The sequence below is a fragment of the Ovis aries genome, chromosome 1 (assembly GCF_016772045.2).
Source record: "Ovis aries strain OAR_USU_Benz2616 breed Rambouillet chromosome 1, ARS-UI_Ramb_v3.0, whole genome shotgun sequence".
Classification (NCBI taxonomy): Eukaryota; Metazoa; Chordata; class Mammalia; order Artiodactyla; family Bovidae; genus Ovis; species Ovis aries.
Window position 1 is genome coordinate 140,895,983 of NC_056054.1, and position 21,385 is coordinate 140,917,367.

At 38.0% G+C, this 21,385-nt stretch overlaps 1 long non-coding RNA gene across 1 annotated transcript in view; it reads left to right on the top strand.

Annotated features, from left to right (window-relative positions):
• The first annotated feature begins 1,159 nt into the window (after window positions 1-1,159).
• The window catches only part of LOC132659865 (uncharacterized), a 293,826-nt gene continuing 273,600 nt past the window's right edge, over window positions 1,160-21,385 (top strand). Inside the window, exon 1 of the long non-coding RNA XR_009600807.1 lies at window positions 1,160-1,291. This is a non-coding gene — a long non-coding RNA (uncharacterized LOC132659865). The remainder of the gene's footprint in view (window positions 1,292-21,385) is intronic.

Here is a 21,385-nt window from a genome sequence, read left to right on the forward strand (position 1 = left end):
AGGATGGAGACCATGGCCTGTCTGGGTGTTTATGAGCTTCTTCATGCTTCTTGAACTGTTTGGTGAAGCTATGACCCCTTCCCTTCTCCACTTTCATTCTCTGAGTCACTGGCAAACATTAGCAAAGGATCCCTGAAGATGAACCCTGCAGTAACCTGTCTGATTTTATATGCTTTAAGGGTGGCCCTGATCATATATGTTTTTAGACGGGCATGTTTCTTTTCCTCGTCTCATGTAAGATGTTCACTTTTATGTTACATAAGAAATAAACATCAATATGAAAATGAAAACTCTCAATTTCACAGGACCTATTATGAAAATGTATAATGCCAGATGCAAACATTATAATTAGAAAATAAGAGAGAATTTTAAGTTTTAACTGCATAACTTAATATATGTTCATTAGTAGTCTATTCATTTTAAATATCAGATCATTATCACACTGCCTAAATCTGTTTTCTGGTTAAAAATTATATAGTTTCCCAGGTAGACATTATACATTTCTTTTCATTATCTAAAGAAATGGACATAAATAGCATGCATCCAGCCATCTCTTCTCATCGGTTCTAGGCAAGAAAACTTATGCTTATTTGAATGCCTACTATAAGAAGGACCCTTTATTCAGATTTCGCTTAGTTCAGTTCGGTCACTCAGTTGAGTCCGACTCTTTGTGACCCCATGAACTGCAGCACGCCAGGCCTCCCTGTCCATCACCAGCTCCTGGAGTTTACCCAAACCCATGTCCATTGAGTCTGTGATGCCATCCAACCATCCCATCCTCTGTCATCCCCTTCTCCTCCTGCCCTCAATTCTTCCCAGCATCAGGGTCTTTTCACAGGTCACCAAAGTATTCGAGTTTCAGCTTCAACATCAGTCCTTCCAATGAACACCCAGGGCTGATTTCCTTTAGGATGGACTGGTTGGATCTCCTTGCCATCCAAGGGACTCTCAAGAGTCTTCTCCAACACCACAGTTCAAAAGCATCAATTCTCCGGTGCTCAGCTTTCTTTTTCTTTTTTTTCAGATTTTTTTTTTTTAAATTTTATTTTATTTTATTTTTTTTTTTAAATTTTAAAATCTTTAATTCTTACATGCATTCCCAAACATGAACCCCCTCCCACCTCCCTCCCCACAACATCCCTCTGGGTCATCCCCATGCACCAGCCCCAAGCATGCTGCATCCTGCGTCAGACATAGACTGGCGATTCAATTCACATGATAGTATACATGTTAGAATGTCATTCTCCCAAATCATCCCACCCTCTCCCTCTCCCTCTGAGTCCAAAAGTCCGTTATACACATCTGTGTCTCTTTCCTGTCTTGCATACAGGGTCGTCATTGCCATCTTCCTAAATTCCATATATATGTGTTAGTATACTGTATTGGTGTTTTTCTTTCTGGCTTACTTCACTCTGTATAATCGGCTCCAGTTTCATCCATCTCATCAGAACTGGTTCAAATGAATTCTTTTTAACGGCTGAGTAATACTCCATTGTGTATATGTACCACAGCTTTCTTATCCATTCATCTGCTGATGGACATCTAGGTTGTTTCCATGTCCTGGCTATTATAAACAGTGCTGCGATGAACATTGGGGTACATGTGTCTCTTTCAATTCTGGTTTCCTCGGTGTGTATGCCCAGAAGTGGGATTGCTGGGTCATAAGGTAGTTCTATTTGCAATTTTTAAGGAATCTCCACACTGTTCTCCATAGTGGCTGTACTAGTTTGCATTCCCACCAACAGTGTAGGAGGGTTCCCTTTTCTCCACACCCTCTCCAGCATTTATTGCTTGCAGATTTTTGGATCGCAGCCATTCTGACTGGTGTGAAGTGGTACCTCATTGTGGTTTTGATTTGCATTTCTCTAATAATGAGTGATGTTGAGCATCTTTTCATGTGTTTGTTAGCCATCCGTATGTCTTCTTTATAGTCCAACTCTCACATCAATACATGGCTACTGGAGAAACCATAGCCTTGACTAGATGGACCTTTTTGGACAAAGTAATGTCTCTGCTTTTTAATATGCTGTCCTTGGACCTTCCTTCCAAGAAGTAAGTGTCTTTTAATTTCATGGCTGCAATCACCATCTGCAGTGATTTTGGAGCCCCCACAAATAAAATCAGCCACTGTTTCCCCATCTATTTGGCATGAAGTGAAGGGACCAGATGCCATGATCTTAGTTTCTGAATGTTTAGCTTTAAGCCAACTTTTTCACTCTCCTCTTTCACTTTCATCAAGAGGCTCTTTAGTTCCTCTTCACTTTCTGCCCTAAGGCTGTTGTCATCTGCATATCTGAGGTTACTGATATTTCCCCGGCAATCTTGATTCCAGCTTGTGCTTCTTCTGGCCCAGTGTTTTTCATGATGTACTCTGAATATAAGTTAAATAAGCAGGGTGACAATATACAGCCTTGACGTACTCCTTTTCCTATTTGGAACCAGCCTGTTTTTCTAACTGTTGCTTCCTGACCTGCATACAGATTTCTCAAGAGGCAGGTCAGGTGGTCTGGTATTCCCATCTCTTTCAGAATTTTCCACAGTTTCTTGTGATCCACACAGTCAAAGGCTTTGACATAGTCAACAGAGCAGAAACAGATGTCACTTACTTAAGTCACACAAAATCTCCATCAAATGTGATGTGCTGTGCTTAGTTACTCAGTCATGTCTGACTCTTTGCAAATCTATGGACTGTAGCCCGCCAGGCTTCTCTGTCCATGGGGATTCTCCAGGCAAGAATACTGGAATGGGTTGCCTTGCCTCCTCCAGGAGATCTTCCCAACTCAGGGATCAAACCCATGTCTCCCACACTGCAGGCGGATTCTTTACCATCTGAGCTACCAGGGAAGCTCATAAAGTGTATCACTCTTCAGAAGAAAATGGCAAAGAGGTTACACAGCTTCTAGTGACCAGATATAACCTAGAGTTCAGATTTTTCTGTCTGAATTCCAAGCAAATCATTAATCTACTTAGAATTCCCAGTGTATAATTTTTACATCTCAATGATAGTAGTTGAAATAGCTTTCCTGTTTTTTCACCTTTATACTATTCCCTATCCTTTCCTTTGTTTTCCTTTTCTTCCTTCTTTTCCCTATTTGGCCTATTATTAATGTAACCCAACAAGCGTGACAAGGAAATTGAAGCTTGGAATACAGTTTTGAGAAGTGATGTCACAGTCACATAGCAATTTATGTAACTACGTACAAAGAGAAATGAATTATGCAAGCCATTCAATATGTTCATATGTGCAATATGATATTGAACATAGTTTTCCATGCTGCATAATCATTCCATATATAGAAACCTTCATCAGCTAACCCCAACCTCCCACTCCACTCCTTACCCAACCCCTTCCCCTTTCACAACCACCATTCTCTTCTCTACATCCATGACTCTGTTTCTGTTTCATAGATAAGTTCATTTGTGTCATATTTTAATTCCACACATGAGTGATATAGTATGTATGATAAACTTTAGTTACATTCATGTTCTGCTGCAAATGGCATTATTCCATTCTTTTTACAGCTTCCCTGATAGCTCAGTCGGTAAAGAATCTGCCTGCAATGCAGAAGACCCGGGTTCGATTCCTAGGTCGGGAAGATCCCCTTGAGAAGGAAATGGCAACCCGCTCCAGTATTCTTGCCTGGAGAATCCCATGGACAGAGGAGCCTGGCAGGCTACAGTCCATGGGGTTGCAAGAGTCGGACATGACTGAGCGACTTAACTACTACTACTACTAGTATTCCATTGAGGGTTTCCCAGGTAAGTTGCCTGCAATGCAGGAGACCCCAGTTTGATTCCTGGGCTGGGAAGTTCCCCCTCTAGAATGGATAGACTATCCACTCCAGTATTCTTGGGCTTCCCTTGTGGCTAAAATGGTAAATAATCCACCTGCAATGCGGGAGACCTGGGTTCAATCACTGGGTTGGGAGGATCCCCTGGAGAGGACACAGCAACCCACTCCAGTTTTCTTGCCTGGAGAATCCCCATGAACAGAGGAGCCTGGCAGGCTACAGCTCATGGGGTCACAAAGATTTGGACATGACTGAGTGACTAAGCACGGCACAGCATTCCATTGTATATGTGCACCATATCATCTTTATCCATTCATCTATCCATGGACGTTTAGGTTGTTTCCATGCCATGGCTGTTGTGAACGGTGCTGCTATGGACATAGGAGTGCATGTAGCTTTTTGAACTGTAGTTTTGTCTGGATATATGCCCAGGAGTGGTATTGCTAGATCATAGAGTAATCCTATTTTTAGTTTTCTGAGGAACCTCCACACTATTTTCCACAGTGGCTGCATCAACTCAAATTCCCTCTAACAGTGTAGGAGGGTTCCCTTTTCTCCACATTTTCTCCAATATTTGCTATTTGTAGGATTTTTAATGATGGCCATTCTGCCTGGGATGAGATGGTACCACATAAAGCACCTTTCACAATATTCAAGCTTCAATATACCTCCTCATATTTTAAGAAAGGTGATTGCATTTAGCTCATATGTTATCTTGGTTTGACATTAAATTTCAGTGTAAATGAGCCTAAATTATAATTATTTCAAGTCACTTTCCAGCTGGTTGATCCAGAATAACCTGAAGTAATTTAGATAGGACATTGTTTTGATAGATCAAGTGGTCCTCTAAGTTTGTATTAGGTAAAAATCTTGATACTGTCCTTGCAAGGGTCAGTGCAACTGAGCCCTGGCCATTATTGTTGATATTTGAATATTTGCTAAGAACCCAGTGAAACTGAGTCAATTCCAGAACTCATACATTTTTCTTATATTTTACTTTTTCTGTTATTCCCACTTGGTTTGGGAAGTGTGCTTATGTTTTATGAGACATTAAAAAAAACATTAACTATTATAAAAGCAAGTGTGCTCAACGTAAAAGAAATCAAGCTACACGCACACATACATACACACAAACCTAAAACCTCCAGCTTATACCCCAGTTTAGATTTGAGTGTTGTCCCATGCATTTCGATTTCATCCAACATGGATCTCTTATTTTCTTTGTCCTCTGCGCTGCAGGTTCTTCTATAAATCTCATAAACCTTTTTTCTGTAGTCTCTTCCAGAAACACAAAATGAAACTCAATTGTTCTCTAATCTAATACACCCTAAAGTATTCTATGTGTTGTTCTTTAAATGTCCTGTTGAGCTACGGAGCTCACTTTCAATCTTTACAAAAGATCTCCAGCTTCTCAATTTTTAAGACATTATCCCTTGGGAAAAATTATTGCTCCCAATTTGGATCTGCTACTCTGTGTTTTCTAGCCATTCGTAGGTTCACCATGTTTCATATCTCTTAAGGAAATCAACAGGGCCTAGGAAACTGAATCTTTCCCAAGACAGATTCTATGGGCTCGTTTCACTAGTTCAAACTCAGTTCATTTGATCCTTTGCAACTGATGCCTTCTCAAAATCAGGCAGTGTTCGAGTAAGAAGAGCGTACAATGTCCCTGATTCTTTTTTTTTATAACTTGGTGGGGCTGGAGGAGAAGAGGGAGGAAAATGAGAAGCACTTCCTCAACATGTATGAGCTCTTACTTTGGGTCTGCTGTGCCTTGATTCTCTCAGGAGTAAGCGTGCCACACCAGGAAATGTCAACCCCAGTTGTTCAGCAGTCAAGCACTCTTAATCCATAAATATTATATGTATAGATTTTTAAATATACACTTACAAATTTATCATGTACAGGATACTAATTTGTAATGCATTGTATAAATGTTTTGTAAATATTTATTAATATTGGATAAGGGCCTTGTTAATGGTTATAGGAAATCAGGAAATATGCCAGAAGAAACTTGATGGCCATGAACTCCCCAGCTTCACTCTTCCTGGATTCCCTGATCTGGGGTTGCACTTGCAGGTACGCTCAGGAGCACAAACCAATTCATGGCTTTTATTCTAACATTTTCCCTAAAGTTAGAAGTTGGGGGTGCCATGCGACAAAATTAGGCTAAGGCTGCAGTCTTTAGCCTGGAGAAACCAGTCATAACTTTGCATTGTAGTTTGGTCCAAAGTCCTCTTTTCCCCTCTGCTTACAATTATCAAGCCCAGCACTAACCAATTTAACACATACAAAATGCACATTCAGGTCAGGTTGGTATTACCATTATCTTCATTTCATAGACTATGAAACTGATACACACAAATAGAAACCTATTAGGTTAGTGCCAGGATTCAAACAAAGGCAACAGGATTCCAAAACATGCGCTCTTAAATATTACATGTTTCTTCCTCTAATAGATGTTGATATACTATATTTTCAGTTTATGACCTGCTTATACTTTGGAGGGCTTAGTTAAGCTTATGTGAAACTATGGAAAGGAAGTTGTGCTATTGTGTTTTCCAAGCTGACAGATCGATAATGTAGATGTTGCATGGAAAATAACACATCGTAAGTGATAACGCAAATATCCATGAGTGAGAAAATAGTAAACAGAAGAACTTAGGGGCCTTGGGATACTGAACAGGCAAGAAGTAAGAAAGAGGAAAATATTATATGCTAATAATATGGAGAATAATTTTATTTTCTAGAAAAATCATATTAGGAATTTGCCTTTCCTTTTTTTGCAGGATATTTTGTCCTGACCAATATCTTGATTTATCATCCTGCTGGTTCCAGATGTCTTCAGTTTCAGTTTTGTCATTGTTACCTGTCTAGGAACTCTGAGTCCAGCTGAACAGGAAGAGAATTTATTCACCATCACTGATCTAATGGTATATGTGGCAAGTCTATCATGAACTTACAACAGTGATAGTAAGCCCATAAACTCCTGTGACCTCATTATGTTTATGTGACCTCTCCTCTTTAAAAAGGAGACCAGAAATATTCGCAAGACTCCTGGTAGACTCCATTTTCCTACCAAAGTTTATCAAAATGACAAAGCATAATTGAAAACAACAATAAAGACTAATTAGAATGCAGTCTCTCTATCTCCGTGGTATTCTTCCTCTCCTCCTCCCAAAACATGACTTTGCCATATTTTGTTATCAATGTATTTTCTTTTCAACTGGGATTATTTGTTTTCTTATGTTTCACATGCAGACTTCTTGGAAATAGGGCTGGGGGATAGTGAGAAAGGGACAGAGGAGAGAGGGGGAGACAAACTCTATCTCCTACTCTGTGAAATTATCCTGTGGATACCTAGTTCCAGACACTGGAACTTTTATGGCTCTCTTGCAGTGCTGCCTTATTCATTTTGGCAGTTGTCAGACATTCCGGCTATATAAAATGTTCACCCTTGTAAGTCCTTAACCGTAGCAATAAATTAAGGTAAGAATTGCAGGGGAACCTGATAGACGAATGAATAGGTAGTAGTATATAGAGGGGATTTAACAATATCAGGAGATCCATTTTGGCAAAAATAATCTGATTCTTTTTGCTACCTGAGTAGCTGATCACTCACTATATTTCCATACTCCTAGGCAGAAATAACACATCAAATCCATTACAGCATATTATGAACAGTGGCCAGGGACTACGAGCTTATTAGCACTTGGAACAAATAAAAACAAGTGGTTGAAATAGATATAATTGAAGTTGTAAAATTCCTAGAAGGGGCAAAGTTTCATGGTATTGCTCTTGGCAATAATTTCTTGAACAGGCCACCAAAAGTACAAGCAACAGAAGCAAAAATGAACAAATGGGACCACATCAAACTAAAAAGCTTCCGCAAAGCAAAAGAAACAGCAAAATAAAAAGACACCTACAGAATAGGAGAAAACATTTGCAAACTGTTTATCTGATAAGATGCTATTATTCAAAAACATAAGGAACTCCTAGAACTTAATAACAAGAAGATGAATAATCTTATATAAAAATGGGCAAATGATTCAAACAGTTGCTACCTCAAAGAAGATAAACAAATGGCCAATAGATATGCGAAAAATGTTCAACATCAATAATGATCGGGGAATGCAAGTGAAAACAAAGTAAAATATCACTTTACACCTACTAGGATGGCAGTTATAAAAAAAAGATAGTGAATGCTGGTGAGGATGTGAAGAAATTAGAACACTTGTACACTGTTGGTAGAATGTAAACTGTAGAGAAACTACCATATAATCTAGCAGTTACTTTTCTGGGTTTATAACCAAAAGAATTGAAAACATGACATTGATGAGACATCTGTTCAGTTCAGTTCAGTCGCTCAGTCGTGTCCAACTCTCTGCGACCCCATGAATCGCAGCACCCCAGGCCCCCCGGTCCATCACCATTTCGCGGAGTTCACTCAGACTCACGTCCGTCGAATCAGTGATGCCATCCAGCCATCTCATCCTCTGTCCCCTTCTCCTCCTGCCCCCAATCCCTCCCAGCATCAGAGTCTTTTCCAATGAGTCAACTCTTCACATGAGGTGGCCAAAGTACTGGAGTCTGCTATAGCATCATTCCTTCCGAAGAAATCCCACGGCTGATCTGCTTCAGAATGGACTGGTTGGATCTCCTTGCAGTCCAAGGGACTCTCAAGAGTCTTCTCCAACACCACAGTTCAAAACCATCAATTCTTCGGCGCTCAGCCTTCTTCACAGTCCAACTCTCACATCCATACATGACCACAGAAAAAACCATAGCCTTGACTAGATGGACCTTAGTCGGCAAAGTAACGTCTCTGCTTTTGAATATACTATCTAGGTTGGTCATAACTTTTCTTCCAAGGAGTAAGCGTCTTTTAATTTCATGGCTGCAACCACCGTCTGCAGTGATTTTGGAGCCCCCAAAAATAAAGTCTGACACTGTTTCCACTGTTTCCCCATCTATTTCCCATGAAGTTATGGGACCGGATGCCATGATCTTTGTTTTCTGAATGTTGAGCTTTAAGCCAACTTTTTCACTCTTCTCTTTCACTTTTTTTTTTCCTCTTTCACTTTCATCAAGAGGCTTTTTAGCTCCTCTTCACTTTCTGCCATAAGGGTGGTGTCATCTGCATATCTGAGATTATTGATATTTCTCTCAGCAATCTTGATTCCAGCTTGTGTTTCTTCCAGTCCAGCGTTTCTCATGATGTACTCTGCACAGAAGTTAAATAAGCAGGGTGACAATATACAGCCTTGACGTACTCCTTTTCCTGTTTGGAACCAGTCTATTTTTCCATGTCCAGTTCTAACTGTTGCTTCCTGACATGCATACAGATTTCTCAAGAGGCAGGTCAGATGGTCTGGTTTTCCCATCTCTTTCAGAATTTTCCACAGTTTATTGTGATCCACACAGTCAAAGGCTTTGGCATAGTCAATCAAGCAGAAATAGATGTTTTTCTGGAACTCTCTTGCTTTTTCCATAATCCAGCAGATGTTGGCAATTTGATCTCTGGTTCCTCCGCCTTTTCTAAAACCAGCTTGAACATCAGGGAGTTCACAGTTCACGTATTGCTGAAGCCTGGCTTGGAGAATTTTGAGCATTACTTTACTATTGAGACGTCTGTAGTCCCTGGTTTATTGCAATCTCATTCACATTATCCAAGATATAGAAACAACCTATAAAGCAATCAACAGATGAATAGATTTTAAAAAATGTGATATGTATATACACAATACATACACACAATGGAATATTATTCAGCCTTAAAAAGGAATCTTACCAACTGATAAAATGAATGAATCTAGAGGATTTTAGGCTAAGTGGAATAAACTAGTCACAGAAGGGCAACTATCCATGATTCTAATTGTATGAAGTATCTGAAACAGACTCATAGATACAGATTAGAATGGTGGTTGCTGGTGGTATGGGATATGGGGATTTGCTGTTCATTGGGTGTAACATTTGAGTTTTGTAAGATGAGTAATTTCTAGAGATTGCTGTGGGACATTGTGCATATACTTATCACTGTATCATGCACTTAAAAATTTGTCAAGAGGGTGTATCTCAGGTGTTCTTGCCACAATTTAAAAGAAAGGGAAAGAGGAGAAAAGAGAAGAAAAGGAATGTATCAGCATCTTGAGTTGAAAGTTGAAGTCAGCATCCTGAACTGAAATAGGGCTCATTCTGATGAAATTCTTTTAAAGGAACCAACAAGTGATGTTGTGGTACCCAGGGACTAATACAGTGTGAGGATGTCACTGCCTTTAGGCCTGAAGAGCAGGCAGAGGCAACAGTATTATTGAACTGATGTCAAAGGCAGGGTGATGCTCTGCCTATCAATATGGCAGTCAGAGGGACACAACCAAAGGATAAACCATGGAACTGAAGCATGAAGGGAGCAGGTTAAGTGCTTTAGGCTGGTGTTCTGGGAACTCTTATATTTTGGGCTAGGCAGAAACCAGAGAGCAACAATGCCTAGGTTCGACAATTGATAAAGCTTGTCTCTAGGACAAAGTATAGAACAGTGAAGGGTAGCCTGTGAATTTAGAGGGAGCAAATGGAGAAAAACCCAGTTATGAGAGTGAAAAAGAAGAGATGTCATATAAAGGATAATTTTGTACATTGATAGAATGGGCAGATACCCAAAGCTCATAAGAAATATAGACCTAAGAACTAGTTTCTTCATTTTTCTTTCCTATTTTATACTTGTCTCCATGTAGTAGCAAGATTTTGTTTTGAGTTAATGCAACTATTTCAAAGAATTCCATATTGTCAGGAAGCATTTCCAATATTCTTGATTATTCTTGGATGAAAAAGACAAAGTGTAGGTGAATCCTTGAATAATATGTAATCTGTGTTGCCATCAGTATTCAGTCTATGAGAAAGTTTTGAAAGGCTGAAAGTCATGTCTTCAGGAAAATAATCACACGGGGTATTTAGCTTCAACTGTCTACAACTAAAGTATGCCGAGATTTATTTAGAAGCCTGGTTCTCTTTAGACATTTCCCTCTAAAGTTTAAGAGCAATCATATAGTTATTAAGGTGATATTCATGATGAAGGGAGTGAGTAACTCATCTCTCTTGAGGAGGAATATTTTGTGTTTGATTTTTCTGAACACACAGGTGGGAATGTAGATGAGATATTTTTGAGAAAGCTAAATTGCAGATATAAAGTATTTTTCTACTTTTAGTTTTAAAGCTACTGGTATAAGAAATGCTTCAGCAACTTTATAGCAATTTTGACATGCTTTATTACTTTCACATCCATTTAGCTATGTTTGTGCGGCATTTTTAATAGTCTTTGCAGACAAAAGTGTAATGCTTGGTTATTTTGTTATTGTTTAGTCACTAAGTTGTGTCCCACTCTTTTGTGATCCCAGGGACTGTAGCCCATCAGGCTCCACGGTCCATGAGATTTCCCAGGCAAGACTACTGGCGTTGCCATTTCCTCCTCCTGGGAATCTTCCTGACCCAGGGATCGAATTTGCACCAACTTCATTGCAGGCAAATTCTTTACCACTGAGCCATTTGGGAAGCCTGCTTGGTTATTTAAATGAATATAAATAGTAAAATTTCAGCTTACATTTTCAAGAGTTAAAGAAGCAAAACTCAATTTATTTGACTAAAATAAAAGAGAACACAACACTGAAGCATTCTTAGTAGGATTTCAGAAAGGAGAAAATGAGGGAATAATAGCTACAGGTCTTGGGGTTGTTTTTTTAAAATTGCAATTATTCTTCAAGATATATTTAAAATTTTTTATTTTACTACTAATTAGTTTCATAAATGTTCAGTTATTAAATCAGGCTTATGAGGCAGAAAATTGAGGATGTTAAAGTAAAGACACAAGTATCAATTAGTGTTCTAGAAGGAAGTGGACAGTAGAAATGGGGTTATAGAAATGAGTTTAGTAGGCAGATTTTTTTACCATGATAATGGAGAAGGAGCATCCAGGGTAACTGATGAGATACAATGAAGGATCTAACTTAGCAATATTGGAAAGGCTTTATCATCACTCCCAAGACTAAAGAAGTGAGCAGAAGGGAACAGTTATTGAAATGTTATGGTACAGAGTGAAGCAAGTCAGAAAGAGACAAACAAATATGGTATATTAACACACATATAAATGGAATATAGAAAAATCGTGTTGATGAACTTACTTGCAGGGAAGGAATGGATTCTCAGATAGAGAGAATGGACTTGTGGACATGGTGGGGACGGAGACAGTGCAATGAATGGACAAAGTGGCATCGACATATACGCAGTACCATGTGTAAAACAGATGGCCTATGAAAAGTTCTTATATAACAGAGGGAGCTCCGCGTGGTGCTCTGTGATGACCCAGAGGGGTGGGATAGGGGGAGGAGGAAAGCTCAAGAGAAGGGAATATATGTATAATTATGGCGGATTTGTGTTGTATGGCAGAAACCAACACAGCATTGTAAATCAAATTTCCCCCAAATAAAAATAAATTAAAATAAAAAAGTCTATGAAAGCAGTAAATTTGAGAGAATAACTCTGCCAAATAATGTCTTTTGATTAGAGAAATAAAGCCTCTGCTGATCCTCAGCCAAGCAAGGAGAGAGTTGGGAGAATAAATAGTCCTGATTTCATCTCCTTCTCGCTTGTTTTCCATAGCTGAACCAAATAGATGTACAGAGGAATAAAACCAGAAGAATGAAATTACAGAGATCATTGTAGGTACAGAATAGAGTAGAAAAGCTGGAAAAGTGTAGAGCATTTAGATGGAGGGTGAAAATCGGATATACATGGTACAAGATGCATGCCTGTTAGCAAAGGGACACTATGGTGTGGTTAACTCCTACTAGAGCTAACATTTCTGCATGAGGATATATCTCAGGATGGTATTTACTACCAATAATTTTACCAAGGCAAAGAAGTAAAAATAAATTAATTTTTGAATTCAGTTCAGTCTGAACTGAATTCACATTGAAGAGAGATACAGTTTTTCATAGGTAATCATTATTTTATAAAAAATAAAATAGAAACAGGTGAAGAGTGGTGGGCAGCATGGACCGATGCTATGTAAAGTAATAACTGGGAGACAGAGCCACAAATCAAGCTAAGACACTACATTTTCAACATAATTGCCAGCAAAGCTCCTGAAATTTAGATCCAGTAGTATTTGGAGATTTTGTAGTCAATACAAGGGTGCCTAGCCTATTTTCCATGAAGAGTGAGATGTGGGTTTATTTGTTTGTTTGTTTCTTGAGTCAATTTTTAAAGCTTTATGAAGATATAATTTGGGGCTTCCCACATGGCTCAGCAGTCTGTTTCTTGCCAATGCAAGAAACATGGGTTCGATCCCTGGATTGAGAAGATTCCCTGGAGAAGAAAATGGTGACTCACTCCAGTATTCTTGCATGGCAAATCCCATGGACAGAGAAGCTGATGGGCTACAGTCCATGGGGACCACAAAAGAGTTGGACATGTCTTAGCGACTGAACAACAACAACTGCTACAATGACAACAGTGTTTGGAGAAGGCTTCATTAGAAATTAATGATGGAAGAGGAATATCACCCAGACAAATATCAAGGAATAACATGAAGAAAATATTTTAAGAAATAAAAGCCATGGAGGAGACTGAAAACAAAGAAAGGAATCCTTGACTAAAATCAAGTACAAATGAAGCGTCAATACAATCAACTCATTTATATTAATTTCCATTATGTCTAGTTCTGTTGGAGAAATCTGTGATATTTGAGGTTGTATATCTTTTTTGTTCCTGTGTGTATGGGTGTGTGTGCACACATGTACACACACTCAAATGTGTAGCTATAATCTAGAATGTGGCATAGTTCCTGTCACCAGACACTAACCATTAGTTGGCCTCATTTAAGTAAAACGTGTGATCTTTATTCAGGCCAATGTAATGTAAAAATATTTGTTCAGTTCAGGCAACTGTAAGAATTCCACACTTTCATTTTGCAACTGAAACACTTTATATCATAATGACAAGAAAAACAATTGTGATTAGCCAAAAGAACTTTTCAGATTTAGGTTATGGAAATGTTGAAAAAAAGAGTCCATCTCTATCTTGAAGTTGAAAAGGCAATTATAAAATAAGGAGCCAAAGTGAATGGTACCGAAAATATAATAAATGCTTTTGGAACCCAGAAGAAGCAGAGAAGATGAGAGTGAAGAAGAGTCTGGGAATGAGTTGGAGAGGTAGCAGATCTTGACCCAGATAATACAGTGTGTTGAAGTTGGGAGTGCGATGGCGTGGATGTCCAGGAGCTCAAGGCATTCCAGGAGGATGCTCTACATTCAGCAACCTTAAGGGAACTGAAGAGTTACTGAGAGTTTCTCATGGGGGTGGCTATGCTAGAAGTACTGGGGTAGGAAGGATGATCTGCAGCAGGAAGGTGGAGGCAACATGATCATTGTCAGGCCTATCCTTAAACTCAAGCTTTTACAGATTATTACAATTACCTTCTATTAATGATTGGGAATAAGGACATGTGTTCCAGGACACTGTTGAAAGGAATAAATAAATTAATACACATGCAAGCAATTAGCATAGTGCTTGGAAATTCAACCAGCACATTAGTTATGGAACTTCCTTTCCTGGAGACTGAAATGGAGAGGATGAAGCAGATGATGAGAAAAGAGGGTGGTCAAAGAGAAGTTCCAGCCTGGAGTCAAGGGTATGACAGTGAAATTTTTGTGAAGAGACTTATTGGCAAATTTCTGCTCCTACTAGGCATCGCTATCATCTCCACAGAGAGGGAAAAGATGACTGGTTTCATTTATAACTTGGAACAACTCCAAGTTTGATGGAGGTTTCCAATCTATAGTTTGGAATTTCCCTGATTTCTGCTGAGTTTCATATACATCCCTTAGTAGTCTAGCTCTCCTTGCTTATTTTTTTCTGAACATGTCATAGAAGAATCGAAAAGCTGAGCACTGAAATTTTGTTTAGAATTTGGCATAACAGTGTCACTCATGGTTTTTTTCCTCTCTTAGAATTATGGCTGGTGATCATTTGCCTCAGGTACACACCAAAAGGAACAGTCCACCATGACTGTTTATTCCCCGTTGCTGGCCATACCTGATGAAAGAAAGAAGGATGGTACCCAGAGCCGCTGGTGACAGAAGCATGCAGGACTATGCAAAATGAGGGGAATGCAGAAGACGGGGGAAGACCCAGGTTAAGGATGAATGTTTTGCTGCTCACCGCATAGGAAAAGCCAAAGTGAAGCAACTAGAGTAACACAAGGGAAGTCATCTACCTGAGAACTTATTCTCAGAAACAGATTTTTTTTCCCCCCATAACATCTGCAAGTGCATAAGTGCCTGGTGTATTCTTTGGAGCAGGAAATGACAATCCACTCCACTACACTTGCCTGGAAAATCCCACGGACAGAGGAGCTTGGTGAGCTACAATTCATGGAGTCTCAAAGAGTCAGACATGGCTGAGCAACAGAGCATGCAAAAATAGTGTATTCTGGGGAATTGAAATAGTTCACAAATGTAGTGCTTGCTGAGAAATTCTGTCAGATTATCAACTTTCTTGTTTTTTAACTCCTACAAGTAAAACAAATTTTGTCATTGCTCTTTAATTTTTCCTCCTTTGCCTAGAGTTCCTTGTGAAGGAGAAGGCCTGCTTATCACCTTTTTTTATTCTGCCATCCAGCGGTCTGTTCTTTTCTGCTCTCCTCTACTCTCCAGGTCTTCTCCTTATCCTGGAACCACTATTTTTCCTTCTGATTGCGATTGGATCATCTGCTAATTCAGGAATATGCCTATGTTCAATTATCATCAAATACCCCTTAAGCAGCCCTCAGGAATACGGCCAAATGAATTCTTTCTTTTGTTTGTTGTCCTTTTCTAAAAAGCATTCAGATCTTTTAAATTGTTTTCATTCACATTCCAGCCAGTCACCCAACCTATTTCTGAATATTATTTTCTAGGTATTTGGTGAAAGATAAGATTAGCTTGTAGCCATTTTAAATAGTGTTCTTTGTTCTTAAGATATTAATGTAAGGCAGATGATTTTTAATATTCATATTTTATTGCCTTATACTAATACCAATATTAAATTCTATCACACACTGAACATGTAAAATATGAGATATGTACACACATTGTTAAAACATGCATGCATGCATGCTTAGCAGGGACTGTAGCCCACCAGGCTCGTTGATCCATGGGATTTTCCAGGCAAGAACAGTGGAGTAGGTAGCCATTCCCTTCTCCAGGGGATCTTCCCAAACCAGGGATTGAACCCAGGTCTCCTGAATTGCAGGCAGATTCTTTACTATCTGTACCATCAGGGGTGAGTTTTCCCTAAATTAAAATTCTAATTGATTTAAGTGTATCATTTATTTTTACAATTGTTTCATAAACAATTATAATTCACTTTAAGAAGTAATAAAAAAGAATTAAGCCAAAAATATGTCCTCTGGGAAGGACATGAAACCTAGACAGATCAACATGAGTTCTTCTAGATATATCATTGTCCAAATAATTTAACATGCATCTGTTTCTGTAAAATGGGCATGATAATTCTGTCTCCTTCTGCGTTGCAACATTTAATGAATGATTATGGGCTTTTGCATAATGTGTGTTCGTATATTAATAGGTTAATAATGCACATTCTCAATGTACTTTAATAAAGGACATTGGGAGCTAATTAAAAGGAATGTAATTTGTGCTTTTGGGAGGAAAAGTGTTATCGAAGTGTAAATTAGGGAGGGAAGTGGCAGTTAATTCTATACAACGTATCTATTACCACACATTGGAGGCTTAACTCTAATTACAGATTGGACATGTGAGCAAACAGTATCTGGGACACTTTCCCTCCTTTCGGAAGGCCCTTCTCCACGTTTACAAAACTAGGCTATCCTTTTAATAACTAGGAGTATTAATAAACCACTTTCTGCTCAGAACAAAAGGTTAGTGGGAAAAGACCCCTTTCAAAGCCAGCATATTGACAGTATTTATTGTTCTTTTTGGTAGATGGTATCTCCCCAACAAGTGTCAGGGGAAGGTAGTTTTTTATTCAGTCCTTTAGACTGAAGACAGTACTTTTGTGGCTTGATAACTCTACCTGGAAGAAAGGGCATTTATACCTGATGGAAGAGGCACATTCTGCAGACAGATTTGTGCCTGTCTTCAAACATTTCACCATCTGAATAACCCCTGAGGTTAAATAGCTGGTAGACATCTGTAGGCAGAAGTAAGAGAAATGAGATCATCAAGGAACGGTATCGTGCTTACAACATGTGGCGAGATGAGTGTTCTTCACCATCTGTTATTTGTGTGTGTATTTTATTATGTAAATGTTCGTACACACTGCATTCTAAACAAAGGAACATTACTTCCACTTTGCTGGTGCTGCCAAGCTTTCGTATGTGTCCTGGAAAAATAAAGAAAGTGGCAGACAGAAAATTCAGGGTTCATCTAGCCACTTGTGTCCCCACTCCTTTCACCAAGAGGGTGAGAGACTCTAAGTAGGTTTGATTCCTTTTCTACATCCTGTTCACAAAGACAAAGCTTGACTGTGAATGGAAAACAATGTCTTAAATACGACAGTTATGGTCTAAAGCTTCTTTTGCTGGCGTACACAGGGAGAAAAAAGATAGTGGAAGCTCGGATGCTCTGGGATGGTTCCAATGTACACTAGTGATAAATCCAAGCTAGAAAATAAATTTGGACAGAGAAAACAGGCTCTGTTCAATTTTCTCTCATCTGTTTAATTCCTGGCACATAGCTCTGGGTCATGGGAAGGTTCTGGTGGGTTGCTGTCATTGTCTCCCCCAAAACAAGAGGGGTGTGTGTGTATGCATGTTTGGGAGGAATGAAAGTGAGGAGATTTGGGCGACATATTCTGGTCTAAATTTTCATAAAATTACCAATTTAAATTGAAATGTAATTATCCTAACTGGCATCTTTTTGGCAGCAGCTTAAAAAAAAAAAATCCCTCAGCTTTACTGTACCCAGCAAAAGCCCAGAGGAGTCCTGACACTGGCCTTTAATCAAAAGCTGAAAAGACACAAAAGCTTTCAGATAATCTATGCCAAGCTATCTTGGACAGCACAGAATTGCCTGGAGCACCCTTCTGGTGGCATTTAAAACACCTGGTGCCCTTAGAAAAAAAAAAAAACCCTACATCTGCGTCTGCAATTTCTCCTTCTATAATTGCCTTAACTCTCTATCTCGACCGATTCTTCTATCTTTGAAAGTAGGGATGCTGCAGTGTCAGTAAAATAAAGCAATTCTATTTACCCAGAGAATGATACTTGTCATTGGCTGTGCCTGGAGGTGACAGACGCAGGTGCCCATCTGTACAAACGCTTCCTCACTGTGTACTTCATGTGGATTAATATAATTAAACTATCATTGTGCTCACTGATTCAGCTCAAATTTTAATTTGATAATTGGGGAAAAGGTGTGCATTGGAAATGGAGGCCATTAATTGACACTTTAAATGCACTTGAACAGAAATAATTTAAGTTACACTATACTTAGCGGTGACTTCTAATGCTGTGTTTATGCATACTCTTTCCTTTGGCTCCTAATGGATAGAGGTAAATAATGTTACTCATCCTAAGTCCTTTTGATGTTGGCGGTCTAATTCTGCAATTTGAAAATATTTTCCCTGCCACAGACAATTCCCTTCATTTTGTAGTCATTGGCTTCTCTAAAATAAAGACATTCTCACTTTGAACAACAATCTAATCATTCATAACTGGTCTCACATATATGCAACATACTTATGCAGATTGTCACACAATTGTGTCCATAGACAGCCTGATTCTCATTCTAACAAACATCTTGCACAAAGAAATAATGAGAATAACAAAGACATAATTTCTCAACTTATAATGCCCGTCTTTCCCAGGATTTGGAAAGAAAAATGGCTGGTTCAATACTTAAGTTTTCTCCAATACTAGTTTTACTTTGATTTGTTCCAAGGGAGTTTATATATTTTGGTGAACTCACAGAAACTTAAGAAGGAAACATATTTATGGATAAAGAAATTTTTTGGTGTTAATTATCTTCCATTTGGAAACAATGCTTTCTTATTTTTTTAAAAATTTAAAAACAAAAGCTAGTTTCTTTGAGCAGCTTGCAAAATCTTGTCAATTTGACTGGAGCTCTTCTATTCACGGGGTCTGATACACTTTTAATGAAAACTGAAACAAATGCAATTTTCCAAAATGTTAACGACCATAAGTTATACCTGTAGTAAATAAAGTTACTTAGTAAGAATTATGAGTTGTTTGTATAGAAGCCTTGAGAGGGCTTCTTCTTAATATAAAGTCTTGGAACAACCATTTTGCCTTTTAGATGAAAACTTATGCTCTTGCTTGAATCTATTCAATATTTTTAATATTCAATGTAACCATGGATGAACCTAAAAAAGTTCTGGCAGGTCATTTCAGTTAAGCAGCCACACTCTTTTTATTAAAGCTGGAAACCTCATTAAAATAGGCTCTGTGAAGATTTTGTAAACTCCAGCTTTAAATCAAGGTTAGCAATATGCTCCAAAAATCTTTTCATATAAATGTGGTTTGGGGGGCATTTTTAAGTTTCTGAAAGTAAGAACTGCTTAAGAGCCAAAAGGCAGGAGACAAAGAAAACAAACAAAAGAACAGACGAAGTGCACACACTTAACGCACATAGTTATGTTCATAACTGTGGGTGACCCCAAAACAAACCATTTCTCCTATCTTTTTCCCCATTATCTACTTTTAGACAAAATTATCCAAAAACATATTTGCTGAATCAGTTAATTTAATAGCTACGAAGAAAGAAAAGCATAATCTTAAACATAGCCTTTAACCATACTTAAAGGGCACTCTTAGTTACTGAGCAGAATTGAAGTCTTCTGAAAGTTCAGAGAATTTTAAAGAAAGATAAGCACTGCTAGATCACTTGATCTGATAACCCAGCAACAGCAAAAGAGATTAGGGGCCAGAGATTAATGACTATGAAAATCCAACAACTAGTTAGTGACAGAGACCAGAATTATAAAACAGATCTGTGGGCTCCCAGCTGAATACTAATTCTATGTGGTATTGTTGATTATTTCAATATTCCTGGATGAAATGCTGTCAGTTCAACAAATAGCCTGATATCTAGATTAGTAAATCCATTCATAATTAAGGCAATTTTTATTGTTTTGTTTCTTTCAGAAAAACCACATTTTTACAAATCTAGATTCTTACTTTTTAAAATATCCTCATTTTCATCAATTCAATAAACATAAGAGCATTGATACATTGCTGTTAATATTCTTCAAAATTTGAAATAATCAACAACCCTTTATCTGATTCTATGTTATTTGTTAATTAATCCACAGAAAAATCCTCTTTTTAAATTTTTTTAAAATTTATTTTTAGTTGGTGGATAATTGCTTTATAATTATTGTTGGTTTCTGCTGTATAACAAGATAAATCAGCTATAAGTATACATATATTCCCTCCCTCTTGAGCCTCCCACCCACCTCCACCCCACATCCCACCCATCTAGGTCATCACAGAGCACCTGCAGAGTTCCCTGTGAGAAAGATTCTTCTCTTTATCACCAGCATTTTCTTTCCAATATTGAGAACATTTTTTGAAAACTTCTTAATTACATAGAAGTGCTATTTAAGTAAGTGAAGATATTAAACACTTAACTCACAAATAATGGCTAGTTAATAGGCAATTTTCCTTCAGTTCAGGCTCAATATCTTATTCAAACAATTTTTCTTAAAAAAAAATGGAGTATCAAGTCAAACGGCCAACATATTTTGTTGATACTTATTTAAAGGGCAAAGGACATCTCTCAAGAAGGAAACCCCAAATTCCTTAATTTGATTTTAGGTTGATTCAACAGAATTAGTGTCTAGTCTTGGTTTAGATTTATAGAAAAAAACATTTTTGATGAAGTTACTTATTTCAAACTAGCCAAGCAATTCATATACATACACAAACCATTCAAGAAAGGTACAAGATAGAAATGAAAGTGATTAAATGGGCTGTACTAGTCCCAATGGGTGTTAAACTGATAGTTTCTTGTCTGTGGAATAAATGACTATATTTTGCATTTTAAATGTTTTTTTTCAGACTAAATATCAAAATAAATTGTGTGAAGAATGTAACTTCTGGTTCTGCTAAATAAACACTTTTTCTGTGACCACTATTTGACAAAAATAGTATCAGGTAAATAAAACACAGCGAGTTTGTTAAGAAACTACAGCCTAACAGTACTAAACATGATTGGGATGAAAAACTAAAAGCTAGGTCCCTCATACTGTATGGGGATAATTGAGTAGGATATTTTCGAGCTGTGGATATTTGGAAATGAGCAAGGGATAGGTAGAAATGGTTTATATAAATTCAGTGCCTAGAATAAGACATAATGGTACTGAACAACCCACACATTACCTATTGATATCAGTGATAGTTTGGGGGGTATTTAGAATTTTTTTTCCCAATACTGGAACATATGGTAGTTACTCAGAACTCCTAGTTTTATTTACAAAATTATTTCTTTTACTTCAAAAAAAAAAAAAAAAGACTGATATATTCAGCAAATTGCAATCTCAGTTTTCAATGTGAAAATAAC